Source organism: Python bivittatus, unplaced genomic scaffold (assembly GCF_059951505.1).
Source record: "Python bivittatus isolate LINGU-HERP-01145 unplaced genomic scaffold, Pbiv_v1 ctg000700_np1212, whole genome shotgun sequence".
Taxonomy (NCBI): domain Eukaryota; kingdom Metazoa; phylum Chordata; class Lepidosauria; order Squamata; family Pythonidae; genus Python; species Python bivittatus.
This window is the reverse complement of record NW_028277098.1, coordinates 43178966-43195505: the sequence shown is the minus strand read 5'-3', so window position 1 is coordinate 43195505 and position 16540 is coordinate 43178966. Positions and strand designations below refer to the sequence as shown.

Below are 16540 nucleotides of genomic sequence, written 5' to 3'. Positions count from 1 at the left end.
AAGTGAGACAGATATCACTGTGGTGGGATAAGAGGCTAGTGTAGCTGAACATGGTGCTAGAACTCAGTTCACTACATACAGTAGTTAGTTGCTTCCAGGAGAGGGCAGAACTACATGCACAAGTTTGAGCTTCTTAAACTTCTTTACTTGTCCTTTCCTCTTTTTTCCTTAGTACTATAATGTATACTATATTGCACAAGTGATCAGTGCTTCCCGTAGAACAGTGAATGTAAACTCTGAAAGCTGCTTTTTAATTACTGTGTTATTACTTTTTCCATGTTAAATATAATCCTACTTAGATAATTGTCTGTGCACCTGGTGAGATGCGTTATAGACCATGAAACCTTTGGGGGTAAAAAATGTGTTGGTCTTTAAGGCACTATATGTTATTTGGGAGGGTTGGGGGGGGCTTATATGATACACATCTCATGTATGTAGCCATGCAAATAATCCTTTTAAATTAATTTTTCATCTCTACCTGCTAGGTAGTTCTCTTACCTCCCAAGAGGAAATGTGAAATAAGTGATACTGAGACATTAGGAGCACAGACTAAGTTGCTGCAAAAGCCAAAAACTTGCCATGTTTAGAAACCAATAGAAAAATAAAAGAACATTAGTGTTTGTATGGTTTAAGAAGCATTGATCGTATAAATTGTCTTTGCCCACTTCTTGGTGTTGTAAACATGGGTTGTGCTGCAAACTGAGTACATTCCAGATCAATCGTATTATTGATTTAGCATATACTGAATAATGTTGTTATTGGCAGGAGAAACACCCCTGCTGTTTACCCACAGGGAGAACATTGCATTTCTAAAATAGTGTGGTAATTATTTTGATAAGATTTTAAAGATCTTCACTTCATTACATGCCTCCTCCAACATATCAAATTAAATTTATGCTAGAGAAACAGAGTAGCTTGTGCGGGGTAATTCTTAAATTTTAAGAATAGGTTTAGATATGAGGAAAACATGGGGAACAGAGATATTGGGTGTATTTTACAGTGGCCAGATCTTTGACCAACAGGTAGAACTACACATATATAAAAACTGCAAGCTGAATTCTCAGCAGGCTATTGTTTTGTAACATTTATCTAAGCTCCCTGTATATAAATGTTCAATATACACCAGTGTTTCTCAACCTCAGTGGCTTTAAGGTGTGTGGACTTCAACATGCTGGCCAGGAAATTCTGGGAGTTGAAGTCCACACATCTTAGAGTTGCTGAGGTTGAGAGGCACTGGTATACACCAATATATATTCTGCATCTCTTCTTTCCAAGTGCACATGTTTTCTCAGGACACAGATAGCATGTCCCTGTAAGTTGGCGTGTTTACTGAATGAATATGTCATGCAGAACAGTCTGTGCTACCTGAAAATTATATCATCCATCTTATTTGAAAGCTGGTTCTTGCAATTCATTTTGAAAATGTTAGTTCAGTATTTTTGAGAAACTTGTTGAATACATGCTGTGAAATTCCAGGTGATCTGTAGTAGTAATGATTTTGAATAATTCAGAAATTCTTTAGTCTCAGTTCGTAATTCATGAATAAGTGGCATGTTGGTTGAACGAACTAGTGAATTACAATTCATAGGCATTGTATAGAATCTTCAAATTATTTAACAAAATTAAAAAAAGAAAGTAATGCTCATGTGTAAAGGACAAGAGATCCAGAACATAAAGCTGGGCAATTTCTATAGAGCTGCAAAAGATTGGAAATTTTTGAGTTCTTTAGAACTCTCTGAGAGTTTCTAAAACTGACTTCCAAGTTCCAAAAACTTCTTGTACTGTACATGGCCCAGTAGATGTAGCTATTTCCTATCTGCTGCTGGTAGCCTGAATGGCATGAGAAGCAGAAGAGCTCATTCATGAAGCACTACAAAGCCAAACTCACAAAGAAGCAGAGGGGGATTTCTAAAGAAACTCACTTTTATACATTGTCTTTGACAATTTGGAGGAAGAGAAGAGAGAACAGCCAATAGGGAAGCCTGTAATCTGGGCGCGGGCTATGTGTCTACCATTGGCCTTAATTTTCTCACCCCCTCTAAATGTTCAGTTATTTTGTTATTCAGTTATAGAAATGCAGTTCCTGTGCTTTTGGCTATCCCCTGGACTTTTAAGCTTACACATAGATGAGAGTGATGTGGCCCAGCCAAATACACTTTTACCTAATGACAGTTCCAAGTCTGCCTAACTGGAAGAGGGTCCTTCTTTACCATAGTCTGTTGGCCTGCCTTGAGCTTCTAAGGATTTCAGAAGAAACTGAGTTGAAATAGGGCAGCTGTAGCTGGGAATGGAAGGGGGGAAGGAAGATGGCTTGCTAGCAAAGCCACAAAGGTTTAATACTGTGGTTAGGATTTCCATCTCTCTGCCAGAAACTCAAGCTCTCCCACAGGCTATGCTGGCTAATGCAAAAGAATCCATGAGGTTTTGATTTATTAAGCTAATGTGCCAGCTAGTGCCTCTTTCCCATTTCATAATGAGCCTTTTCCACTAGAGATGTCTGCAAAACAGTTTTTATTATCCACTTTGCAGATGGAAGTACAGAGTTCCAGGTTGTAGAACGTTCTCTGTAGAGCACAGTTAGAGCTTGTGCATCCATCCTTCGGTAAATTGGAGTTCTTGCATCTTGAGACCAATTGTGATGGTTCAGCTCCTCTTCAACTGTAAAAGAAGATTAAAGTTTATGTCCAGCTTTCAAGAGTTTGCCCAAGCCCATCTTAAACTTCTCTTATAAATGTATAAAATGACATTATGCTAATGGTATAGCATGGAGGTTAAACTCAAGAACCCCTGGTAGAAACTCCCAGTTCAAATCTTGAGCTCATAGAGTGGCCTTAGATAACCAGCCCTTTGAGTGTTAACATGTATGTATGTATATATGTATTCATTCATTAAATGTTTAGACTGTCCAACTCTAACAACTCTGAGTAGCTTAACATATACAAAAACAGTAAAAGTGACAATAAAACCCCAAAGATAGTGTCATACAGAGGGACAGCAATCAAACTCTTTCCCACCAACTAGCAGAGGCAAAAACAGACAGAAAGGCCCCATAACCCAAAGCCTGCGGGAAAAGCCATGTTTTTAAAGGCAGCAAGGCAGGGGTCATACAAATCTCCAGGGGATGGTATTCTGAAGGGCAAGTACCATGACAGAGAAGGCACCCTCTCCCACCCTATATTTAGGTCATTTCCTCATTAGTGATTTATAGCATCTTCTGAGGCCATCCAATCATCTTTGTACTGATATAACTGTAATGAGGAGAGGCTTTGTATCACCTGAGTGATGGCTGGGTACCACTAGAAGATGCCATAAGTGACTAGAGGAGAAATAGCCAGAGATGATAAAACAGGTCTCCTCTTGAGATAAATGTAGTATTTACAGAATTGAATCTACTTATGTACAGAATAAGTAGAGACTGAGTGAGGTGCTAGAGTTCCAAAGTGAGGGAGTGGTTGAAACTACTTCAGGTTTTTCAAGAGAGGCTTTTGAAGTTACCCTATAGAGTGGAAAGATGACTTAGCTAGAACCTTTTTTCCATTGAATGGTTGGTTTGGGAGAAAGCATTAAAACAATAATCTGTTGGTACATTGTACAGATTGATGTGAGGCAGTTTTAAATGATCAACTCTCTCATCAGTGCTTTTTGCTACTTCTACTAAGTGCGTAGCCCAGGCCTGAAATAATATCTCTAAAGCGCATCTTTGCCAATAAGTACATAAATGTTGACAGCCCTCAGTGAGATAGGTTTACTCATATTGGTGAGGGATTTGCAGCTCAAGTTATGTGTATATGTGTATGTTTACAAGAGGAAGGAGCACATCTTTTTTTTTTTCAGTTTATTAAAGGATGAACCAGACAGATAAACTTATGTGCCACAAGTAATCAAATGATAACTAATAAGTGCTTGGGGAAAAAGTACTTATTAAAACAAAAACAACCCTAGAGACATCTTTGTTGTTTTCATTATATTAATACAATGTGGGATATACAAGAGAATGTTGCATTTCCATTTTGTTGCCAAGAAAACAGCATGGATGTGCCATTTCCATTCTCTTTCTCCCTCTCTGTTTTTTTTCATATATTGCAGTAAGCATATGCTTAATCTTAATTTTTTTAAAAAGCTGGTAAAACTTATAATTGGCAGTCTCAGATGTATAACCCCTTCCCAGTCATGATGCTTGTTAGTGTGGACAGAACGTAACAGAATCCCTGTGCACGCAAAATGCTGTACTCCGAATGTAAGGAAAAACAGTCGTGGTTCTCAATCTTGCTAATAGCAGAAAAGCAATGATCGAATAGTATTTGGAACTGCCAATCTGGAGTTGCACATTATTGTACAGAGACAGTCTAGCTTTCGCCGAGCTTTAGTCAATCACCTTAGTATACATGAGATTTACAGTTCCATATACGCTGACTTCTAGAGAGCAAAGTGCTAAAATCAATTGTGTCATGATGAGTTCCATGTTGCTAATGGGTTTCTTCCAGTCTTACTCTAAGTTGCTGAATGAATACACACCAACAAGCTGTATTCTATTCTAAATCTATTACCATATGCCTGTCTTTTTACAGTTCTTTGGGCCATGATGCTCATAGAGTGGATAATTAGCTAAGTGAATTAATTGACATTCATACGTGCAATTAACAAATGGTTACAAGCAACCTGTTCTCTTTGGGATGACTAAAATTTCTCAGGGACTAGTGTGAAACTACTGTAAAATCATTAAGAGTAAATAATGCGGGTTGATTGCTTTGTATGATTATAGAGGTTGTTTTTTCCCCTCAGCCATAAAAGTATATATGCTGTAAACAAGCCTGGGAGGGTGGGGGGGGGGGTGAAGAAAAACAACACTATAAAATCTTCTGGAAAACGCCATCTCTGGGGAGATGTGCTGGATATGTATTCCAGATAGAATCTGAGCCAGATGGATGGCATGCCATAAACACTCTGATATAGTTGCTTCAAGTGCTTCATCTTCAGTGGTGAAGCCAGTGTTTGCTTAACAGGTTTTCTGTTCAATATTGATTACACAAGAATGAAAAGTGTGGAGCTATCCCTCTTTTTCTGGGCAATAATGCTGAAATTCTAATTGGGTCAGTGCTCTAGATGTTGATGAACCTTTAAATTTGTTTTTTTTTAATTGCATGTTATAATAAAAGAATAGCTAGTTGTAAAAAAAAAAATCTCCCAAGGGGGGAGTATTTCATTTTAGTATAATGTAATCAGACTAAAATGGACCAGCATTATAATCTAACCACCATATTAAGGGGAGATCAGAGAATCCAGAGTGGTTAATTTTCCTGGAGGCAAACTCTTATGCTTGTGTTTTGAAGGTTAGAACTTATATACTGTATTTTTAATTTTTGAAAGAGATGTTTGGAAATTAGGGGTGAATGAAGCACCTTTCCTCTTTCATACGCTGTAGCTGTTCTTGGGTGTCAGTGTATTTGCACAGCTGTTTCACTTCACTAGCATTAAGTGTTGTCTGGGGATGCACACACATTGTAGACAACCAGCCACTAGGTCAAAGCAGCTGTGTGAGTCTTCCAAAGGGCATGGCTGCTTTAATGCTTCAAGGAGGAGGGAGGATTGACTTATGCTGATATCTCTTGTGAGGGAGGTCTTTTGTATGCTTTGCATAAACCTTCTGTTCCATTGCTGACATCCCAAGGGACCTTTAAGTCTACATAATTTACTTATATCTATTTCTTGTATTTATATACCACCAGAATCCAAAGACTCCTGGCAACTTAGGACCTTTAAAACATAAAACAACCCTGATAAAAACAAATATAAACAATGGTTGATTTCCACCATTGTTTCAATCATCAGACAGCATCAGTCAACACAGGGTGACCTCAGTTTAAGGCCATTTGGAATAACTCCATTTTGACCGAATTTAAAAATAAAACCAGCATAGCCACCAGTTTGATCCGGGGGGGGGAGACTGTTTAATAACCCCCCTGAAAACACGTTTCTCTGGTCCCCACCTTACTTCTTATGGAGTAAGAGCAGGTAACATTCCAATCTGGGTTGAATGTACTGGATAGTTCTATTAAGAGAACTGTACATTTATTCCTACTCTCTGCTTTCTGTTCTTTACCCAGTTATTGATTCATAGGATTATCTGCCCCTTTCTTCCCAACCAACGGATGCTTGGGTATCTTTAGTGATGAACATTTATCTTAGCAAAACTAATTCTTCTTAATATCTGATTAACCAGCTTTTAATTTCATACAGAGTTTTTTTAGAAACTGATATTACATTGGTTATTTTTCAGTTAAATGGCGGAGAGACAATCTTAGGAATATTTTACACAATTATTTTGCTAGCAATTTTACATTTAAGTTTTTTTTAGAACTTCTCTTGGATAGATACCATCTAGTCCTAATGATCTGTTCATTTTAGCCTATTGATAAGGTCTAGAGATTTCCTCTCTTGTCACTACCATTAGTTTCAATTTCTCAGGCTAATTTCTTGAATTTATCAATTTAGCATATGCTGTACTGTATATATTCCCCAGTGTAGGCAGATGCAAAGAGTACACACACCTGCATACACACAGTTTCCTTATTCTCCTTTAGTACTCATTTAATTTCCTTATTATCTGATAGGTTTCCTATTCTGTTTACCTACATAATATTGTATTATTGATATTAAAAATAATAGTGATGTATTCCTCAAAATTCTTTCTGCATCCCTTATTGTCAATCTGAGGAAATCTTGTGGCATTCTTGTGTAGATTCTTGTATGATGGGCTATCAATTCTGCTTAGTTTTGTTTGAAAACAAAATTTCTGGACTCAGACTTAATTATTGCTTAGTCTTTTTTCACAAGGCTCTGAATGGTGGTTCTCAGGGTTCTGATAAAAAAGCCACATGGATCCTTTGAACCTAAAATCTGCTCATCCCTTATTTAGGTATCTAGAGATTTTGTCTGTTTGTCATGATCAGAACATGCATTTATTCAATCCATGTAAGGAGAATTGACAGTGATCATTTGCACAGTCTTTTGGATGCTTCCCTGATTTCATGCTCCATTTCAAGATCACTTTAAATAAAGCTCATCCATATATTTAAATGTTGATTGTTATAAAACGTTTCTAGTCCCTAGTGGTACTAAATGCTTCCTTGTATATCTGAAGGTCCCCTTCCTAAAACACTATTTTGTCCATGCATTAATAACTTCTACCTGATTAGCTGGCCCTATACGTGGAAGATAAAGCACTTCAGGGAAAACTAGCTTGAATATTTTGGCTTTCAGACCCTACTTACACATATAAATTTAACCTCATGATTACTTTGGTGCCAATAGCAGATTCTACCTCAGTACTATCTACCAAACTGTCTTCATTGAACCCACCCATGATTTTCTTTATACTTGGTTTGTTAATAGCAATTTGATTAATGTACAATGCTAAGCCATAAAGCAAGATTTTATAAATCACCATAGCTAGGTTTTGATACTAAGCCAGAAGCAGCAAACGGCATAACAGAATGTATGAACTCAGCTAGTATTTCTAATGATTGAATATCTGTGACTATGAATTCTGCTTTTCATTTTCCTTTTCCTTGGATAGAGGAATTTCTTCTCTGAGACCCTCCTTTCCCGTGTTGGGAGAGGAATGTGTCCTCTCAGCTTGTTCTCTCTCCAGCTACCTTGGCCAGGAGAGAGAAAACTTGTTAGCAAAATGCCAAGAACTTTTCTTCTATTATGCATGCACCTATAATTTTTGCCCAGCAAAAATTACAACCATACTTGAGAAGATAACCAGCACTTGTAACCCACCTTGATTACATTACCTCTTGTCAAAAGCTCTTTCCCGTTTTTAAGCTATATTCTGAGATAGCCAATCTACCAGAAATGGCAACATTATGTAATTACCGTTTCTTCTATCCTATCTCCTGGCCCAAAAGTTGATGAGTAGATTTGTGTAATGCACCTTATAATCCAAGGAAATGAGAAATAGCTCTTCCTTTCTTATGCAAGTGCACTGCTTCTGATTGAGGATTAACGGAGACAGCAGCGTGGAGTGTTTTTCCTTAACCTATTTTCACTTGACTACTTAATCTGCCATATTGACTACTGTCCCAGCTATGCTGCAATCCTGCAGGTGATCCCTATGTGGGAGCAAGGTATCTCATATTGGCAAGGAAGGATGGTTAATTTTTTCTTCTTCTTTCCAACCCAACAGAAAGTTGGAAAGCAATTGCACAACAGTGGTCAGGACTCTGTCCATCCTTCAGCTCTCTGAAAACAAAAGAAAATGGGACCAAATTTGATGTGGGGGAAGAAACTGGCAAAAGAAAGCGCAAGTTTGAACATGGGCCTGATCTGGCCTGTGGAGAAAAACACTCCAGAAAAAAAATATCCCTGTGCATTCCTATGGTTCTTATGGCTGCTGCTGGAAATGAGGTTGGAAATAATAGAAGAGAGATAAAACTAAGCCAGAAAGAAAATGGAAGTTTTTATATGAGCAAAGCTGGAGATAACTCTGGATATGATTGGGTAAAAAAAATGCAGCAGCCAAATTAGTTTACTAATTAGAGGTGATGTATTTCTAGAGAATAAAATTCCAGCTTCCAATGATGTAAAATCCTCTTTACCCAGAGTTGTTAAATCGTGAAATTCAGTATCTTGCATATCAAACTTCCCCAACTTTCTAAGCCTCTTGTTGTGTGGACTTTAAGTCTCAGAATTGTGGTTCTTGGCCATGGCAGAGAATATTGGGAGTTGAACTCCACACATCAAGAAGTCATCCAGGTTGGAGAAATTTGCTCTAAATTATAGAAGAGTAAAGAGAATCAAGTTAGTTATATGGGGGGAAAAGCCCCTAAATGCATTTTAGGGCAATAACTTTATTAGGCCAACTAAGGACCATAGAACATTATATACATTTCTGAGTTCTTATCAGCTGCGTGGAGAACCCAACTGCCTTGGATATTGTTATTTCAAGTACATCAAAATGAACTCCTGCAATCCGTAAATATTTTTCATTTCTTGTCATCTTTGTAAATTTGATTTTTTTTTTAACTTAGCTGTTGTTAAAAACATGAACAAATGCAATTCTTTGCAGATTGTTCTAATCTGGACACAATTGTCTTTTGGATCCACATTCCTGGTTATGTAACCCTGTATTTACTCTCTCTCTTCAAACTCATGCCAAAAATGTGCAGTCAGGCAACACCCAGCAGGAAGTCTCCAGGGTTGAGAGCAAACATCCAAGTATAGAGGGAAAGAACAACTCTAAAGAAATATAGGCATATGGATAATAAACACAAAGCTTTAAAAGCCAAGGCCTTACCCACCTGTGAATCATGACAAAAAGGTGTGATTGCTTTATTCAATTCCCTTTTAACTTTTTCTGTAACTGAAATATGCTGTAATAAAATTCCTCAAAAGTATCCAGATTTCAAAGGCAGATGAAGCTGTTCTGCTTGGCTTTAGAACGTTATCCAGGAATTACTGCCTCCAACATCTACATCTGGCTTGAACTGAAGTATGACTTGGCTCAAAAATATCTCTTCTCTATTTCAAGATTCCTCAGGGATGGTAGATTGGCCATGTTATGCAGAGTCCATTGAAATGGTTGAACCTCCCCATACACTTTTGAAAAGCATTTACTGTTGCTTCTAATTTCCAAGAGATAATAGTAAAAGGGGTGCGTGTTTAATGTAGTGATACTCAATTGTTTGTGCATAAGAGTGGCTGAAAACTAATCTTATATCCTCTTCCATTGGGCTATTGTTTTTAAATTGAAGTCTGCAAATCTTCCTTAAAGAATTCAGACGTTGACTCAACTCAGTGACAATGTATTTAAAATAGGAAGCAGAAGTATGGCGCATGAAAGTAAAGAGCACTCCAGTTCATACTTCGCAAGATGGTTTGTTCACCAGCAAGACTTATTGTGAAATACTGTCTTATCCATAGGGCTAGACAAAATGTGTGTTCATTGTACTTCTCTGCAATGGAAGACATCTGTATATTCTCACTGCGCTATTAAAAGACAATTTTTGATGCATTGCAGATCACTTAGTTTACTTTTTATTTGCATTATAATTACAATCATGAAATTTAAAATACTATTGCATCACTCAACAGAAATGAAATGTTTATGTTCAAGAATGAATTACTGAATTTGGGGCAGTTTTTCCCTCCTCAACTCAACTTTCTGTTCAGTGTTGGAATAATTGAGTATTGTTAACTTTTGGTAATCATCCAGGTGGTGAGTGGTTCTAGGGATATAACACTGTATCTACAAATTACATACATATAAGAATTTCAGACAGAAATTCTTCCTTATATTTGCCTTCCCAACCCCAGCAAAAAAAAAAAAATCAAGAGCCCAAACAGACAAGTTCTGTTCTTCTAGTGCCTCAGCACATGGGAAGTACAGGTTCTGGATGGAGAATGTGTCCCTCTTCTGAAACATCTGCAGGACTGGCAAACCACAGGAAGCATAAGGAGCAAAATGGAGCAGAACCTCGCTTATGGGTGGGCTTTCCAGATGGCTGTGTTAAAAGGCTACCTGCCAGTCCTTGAGCCAGCAAAAATTGTGCTGCCCCTATTCTCCATCCCTAATTTGCAACAGTAGCTGGGCTACTAAAGAGGGCAGTCCTTAATACATCACTTGTAGGCCAAGTTAAGGAAAGGGATTGGTGGGTTTCCCCCCGCTTTCTTTTCGCCCCCACCTGCTAGAGCATAAATCACTCCCCCTGTCTTGAGGAGTGGGAGTGTTGGGAGAATGTAGGTGGGGGTTAAAAATGGCAAGTTTAGCTACTTGTCAAATTGCCTAACAGGTTGCAGGCACTGAGGGGTGCTCCACCATTGGGAGGGAGTTTCACCATTGCTCCTGCTTGGATCAATGTTCCTCCATTTTTATGGCCTGCTATTTCTGAATACAGACTTACCACTTGTCTGAAAAGACTGCTAAATCCACGTTCAATAAATGGCACAGCTGATGGGTAACAGGCATGGAGGAGAGGCACAGAGTGAAGTGAGAGGTAACAGTAATACGCAAGGGAATGGCAGTGCTGGCATTGAGTAATCAAGGAGTCCGGTTCTGTCTTCATGGCCAATAGCACTCCATTTTGGCTATTGTGGCGCTAATAGAGTATAGCCACTTGAAACCCTTTAGCAGCAGCAGCAGAAAACTTAAGCTCAGTAATGCCAGAATTAACAACACGCTGCTGTCAAAACCTGGCTGTCTTCCTGGCTTCTGTGCAGTGTAGGACTAACTCCAATGTTTAAAAAACAGTTTGAGTGCTCTTTCAAGAGTGCTAAACCCGTGTTTCATAAGGGCCCTGCATTAGACCTGACCAGCCTCTGAGGAAGCCAGGTTTCCAGCCTTTCCTGCAGCCCGAGCAAAAATGGCCGCAGAGAGCAGTGCTCAGATTGGAGGCATGGCGTGCCCACAGAAACTTCAAGGGGCCAATATTCTAACCTCTGATAACTGCCTCAGCAACCATATCATCGCTGAAACCAGATTATACCCACAGCCAAAACTGTCGGGAGAAGAACGAAAACATTACTTTAAAACAGGAAGAGCTATGGATAACTTCAAGTGATAACTTCAACTTGCACTGGACTGGGGATAAATGAAGACGTATTGTGAACCTTTGGCATAAAAAACAAGTTACTGGGGCATGTTTGTGCCATGATTAGGGAGACATGGAGAATAGCCTTTAGTTCCTTCAAAATGGGGATCAGCAATGAATACTTGCTGAGATACAGCTCACTTACTTTAATTTGAAATTGGAACTCAGTTAAAAATAAAAGCTGGTTTGGAAAGGTTTGAGGCAAGTCAATTAAATCATTAAAGGTACAATCATCTTTGAGTCATGCTTGACTTTTGTTAACTATTGTGGGCACATCCATGTTGTTTTCTTGCTGACAGCATGGGGCAGCTTTCCTTTGTTTGCTTGCACAATCTTGTCCCAATCTCCTACTTTAACCTAAACTCTTGGTATTTCCTGATGGCCTTCCATCCAAGTATTAATCAATTCCAACCTTGCTTCGCTTGCGTGAAACCAGCCAAAGTCAGCTAGATACTGTCAGACTACTTTGTAATTGTTTCGTACCGCCTGGCTTGAAACAATTTTGGGCACCACCTTCTGTATTCACAAGGACCACTAAAGTCCATGAAACCAATTCTTCATATCACAACCTTTATTATTTTTTTTTAGATAATGTTCCCTTGTCTGTTCTGCTTGCATGATAAACCCAATTCTCTCCTGCCTTCACTGATTCTGCCTTTTTTTTTTTTTTATGCAAGGCCAGCTGTGCACATCATTGATCGGTTGACAGTTTTACCCACCCCCTTCTCCGGCCTGTTGGCTACCCTGGAGAGCCTCTGCCAATCAGTGTAGAAAATACACTGCACAATGGCTCCACAAAGTGGGGACAAGTGAATCCTTGTTCATGTAGCTCTGCAGTCATGAATTCACAATCATTCTGCAAGTGCAACAGCTGCGGCCTCTACTCTCTCCTTTGTTGCTCATTTATTGCATGTGCTTGGAGCAAGCCCTGGCTATTTGGAGGGTCTTTTATTCTGCATGCCTTAGTTGTCTGTACAATTTGGATCAAAAGGACCAAGTGCAAACAAATGAATTGCCCTATGTACAATAATATTATTTTTTTTTCTGTGATTGCAGGCCCTACACCAATTTTTATCAGAAGCAAGGTGTGTGTCAGCCTATTCCATTCTCCCCAATCAAAATGAAAAAAATTCTTCCCCTTCGCTGCATTTTACCCTAAACCACATCTATGGATACCAGGTGGGAAAAATGGAAGTAGATGGTCTACTTTCTCCTACCATCATCAAATTCCTCTTCCTTTGTACAGGATTTACAAGATTGATCCCAAATGTGGGAAACTTAGTAAGAGCCAAATCATGGAAACAATCTATGTGGTCACTAAGAGTTGACAATTACTTGATGGCACATAATCAATCAAAAAAATAAGAGCCGAAAAGGGCAAAAAATGAAACAGCAACTGCAATGTGCTCAGGAGTTCCCAAACCAAGGTTGTCAATTTTACTTTCTGCCTATGAATTAAACAAGTGCAGTACATAAGAACAGAATTCATGGCTAATGGTCAAGATCTCTGAAAATGGTAAAGAAATCTCTCTTATCTATGAAGGAAACAAGTTTTTGTAAAAGGGTTTTACAAAATTGCTAATGAGAAGTTTATATAGGAAGTTCCACCTTAAGAAGACTTTAATAAACGCTTTTTTCTAACTGGAACTCTTCCGGGTATATCGCTCCCCAGAGATCCAAAAAGCAGACCTTGTTGTAGTTCCACTTGGAAATTGGAAACCTCTAGGGAGGCACGCACAGGGGTGGGGGAGAACCAGAGAGAGTGAATTGAGGCTGAGTACTTCCATGGTGCAGTACTGGAAGCAGATGACTTGGTGTTTCTTCTTGGGCAAAAGCCATTGCTTGGTTTGAGCCTTCACTGCAAGTACTTCTCCCTTGCGCAAGAAAACTTCTTTGCAATATTCAGCTGCTTCTGCTGAAGGTGAGACTGGGGGCAGCTGGGAATGGGGGGAGAGCAATAGAAAAGGAGACTATGAAGTAACAGTTCTGCTAGATTTTGATGAATTTACTACCACGATTACGATTTCAGGATGCATAGCAAGGTGACCTCAAAGTTGCCTCTAAAAGTCTGCTACTGGCAGAGGACTGCTAGAAGAACATATTGCGTATTGGGGCTAAATAATTTTTTTCTGATAGAGAGGCCCTTTGGACAGGACTTAAAACAGATTTTTTGGGGGGCGGGCATGCAATTTTGCTTTTCTTTTTAAGAACTAGCTTCTGTAAACAAAAAATGCCAACTTGAGTTTGAAAGGTGTGTGAACCTTTTCACTGTTGTTTCTTGGCATAGCCTCAACTTTGATGCAATAAGAAAACTTGACAGAATGTTCTCTTGGAGTTGTGCAACAGTTTCCAAATACTTTGAATATCCCACAACAGAAATATATATATTTTCAGGATCCTTCCCCGTTTGCAGCTGATTGATAGCAAGGATCTGAGCCATGACCTCTAGAGTGGATTTTTAAAGCTGTGATTTGTTTCTTGTTTCTTTGGATCTTGATAATCACAAAAGAATAGTACTTGACATTCAAGGAGCATTATTTAGGTACCTGCCATAAGATATGCAGATATGTGATTGTGAATGATAAAATAATGAAAAGTACGGATGGCTTCTATTCAAAGAAGATAAATTAATGGATTCCTTGCAATAAGCATGCTTTAAATGTGGCTGGGAATAGCATGAACAGTTTATCTCCCCTACTCCTTATTTAAAAAAGGATTTGTTGTTTTGTAAGTGCTATATATGTTCTATTTTCCTTACCCCATTTGTCATATTTCTAAGTGCCTTCCTCACTTAACGACCACTTGTTCAGCGACTAAACTTCTGACAGTGCTGAACAAGTGGTACTTACGACTGGTCCTCGTATTTGTGGCTGTTGCAGTGTCCCTGTGGTCATGTGATTGCAATCTGGGCACTCAGCTTGCAATTATGGTCACATGATCACCATTTGCAACCTTCACTGCTGGCTTCCCACAAGCAAAGTCAATGGGGAAGCTGGCAGGAGGTCACAAAAGGCGACCATGTGATATTGCGCTTAACGACGATGCAGGATTCGCTTATCAAGTGCTGGAACTGTTGCTAAGTGGCATGGTCACATGATGTGCTTTACAACTGTATCACTTAGTAACAAAAATTCCAGTTCCAATTGCCATTGTTAATGGGGGACTTGTCAGGCCTAGCCCAAGGAACTCCAAGAGACAATGCAAATTCAATCCAGCTATGTTTATTAGCTACAACCTCTAGCAAGAATTTTCCCAGACTGAAACCCCATCTCCCAAAGTCAGCCAGCCACAACAGTGTGAATTCCTCAGGGAGGTGCCAGTCTCATCCTCTTGTTCCTCCCACACTCTTCTGGGAAGCTAAGAAAATGTTTATCTCTCTGAGCCTGGCCTTCATAATTCCATTCCATCACAGGAATACCTATACTAATTTGAACTCCAACTTGCTATTGCATATTGATAGGATTTGTTTTAATACTGGGGAAATATGGGATGTCCAGGTTAGGCTATTAGTTCTCTGAGTCACTGAGGTTTTTCATAAAATTGAGACCAGGTTAAAAGCACTTACAAACTTTAACAGATAAACAAAATCTTTCCAGTATATACATGTTACATTGTGGTATTCTTTTCTGTTCTGGATTTGTGTAGATGGAATGTACCCTAGTTTAAAAATGAGAGTTAATATGCAAATTGGGCATCTTTTCCCCATTTTTTTTCAGTCTTGGAGGTGCTTAAGGAGAGGCTGTAATGCCAATTATTCTGTCTACATATCATACACCAGAGTGGGGCAGACTCCGACTCTCATACCTCTCTTTTTGCAGTCCTCAAAGGTTGTGCCACTGACATTTGATGGAAAAACACCAAACCAAAGAAGTCCACTTTCCCATTGATTTTATAAATAAAACACAAAGAATAAAGCATTAAATAGAGTCAACCCATCTAAAAAGTGAGAACAAGCACATCCCCAAACATGCATGCACACACTTCTACAAAACTCCATCTTAATTCTGCATACTGATTGATATTACAGCTTTGACCTGTGGCAGCGAATGGTAACAGAAATATAGAATTAAAAAATGGAATGCCTTAACCACCCCTGCCATAATTTGGGGTGGGGGGGAATAAATGATAGCACACAGAAGAGAGCTAAATTTGGCAAAGTTAGTTTCTGAGTACACAACTAAGACCCTTCAGTAGCACCTCCTGGAGAAATGCAGGAGCTTAATGGGAAGCAGAGATGTTCCTCAACTTTGGCCAGACAATGAACTTTACCCTATATCCTGTCATTGCCCAAACTCTTTCAGCATTAATGCAAGGAAACTCCTGTCCCTGCACCAGGCCACCCCTCATTTACACAACTGGGACTTTGAACCATTCTTAGCAGAATGATGTTTGTATTTGGTTCCTCAAGATGTTATTGCTCTGTGCTTCCTAGATTATTAAGGTAATCCTCATCTATGGGGAAGAGGAAGAAGAAAAAAGCTGAAGTAAAATGGAGAGATGTATCTAGAACGTGCTGATGGGCTTTGGTTGATTTATTGGAAAGGTTGTTGGTAATTGCATTTTTAGCAGAGTAGTTAAATCTTTTGAACATTTATGCAATGATGTTACCTATGAAACAAACTCAGAAAACTATTTGTTGGTGGTTTGCAATATTTATTTGTATACCTCATCTTTTCTGATCATCTAAAATGATATAAATCTGAGTCTTTATCCACTTGCTTCGATCCCTCCCTGTGGGGTTTCCCTGCATCATAGGTCAACATTTTATCTTTGTAAATATGAATATAAAGCTACCAAAATTGCAATGCTATTTTTTGTGCCAATGAGTCCTTAGTCTCTTGCATTTTGTTGCCTCCAAATACTTCAGCACTCTGCCCTTGTTATGCAGAATTGGGGAGACACTATCAGTTTGCATGTCATTCCCCCAAAAGCTGATGGAAGTTTTC

At 38.9% G+C, this 16540-nt stretch overlaps 1 protein-coding gene across 1 annotated transcript in view; it reads left to right on the top strand.

The window, feature by feature from the left end:
- Positions 1–13262: 13262 nt before the first annotated feature.
- Positions 13263–16540, top strand: part of ACOT11 (acyl-CoA thioesterase 11) — a 79455-nt gene continuing 76177 nt past the window's right edge. The window contains exon 1 of the mRNA XM_007423902.3: positions 13263–13515. The gene's annotated coding sequence lies outside the window, so the exon portion shown is untranslated. The remainder of the gene's footprint in view (positions 13516–16540) is intronic.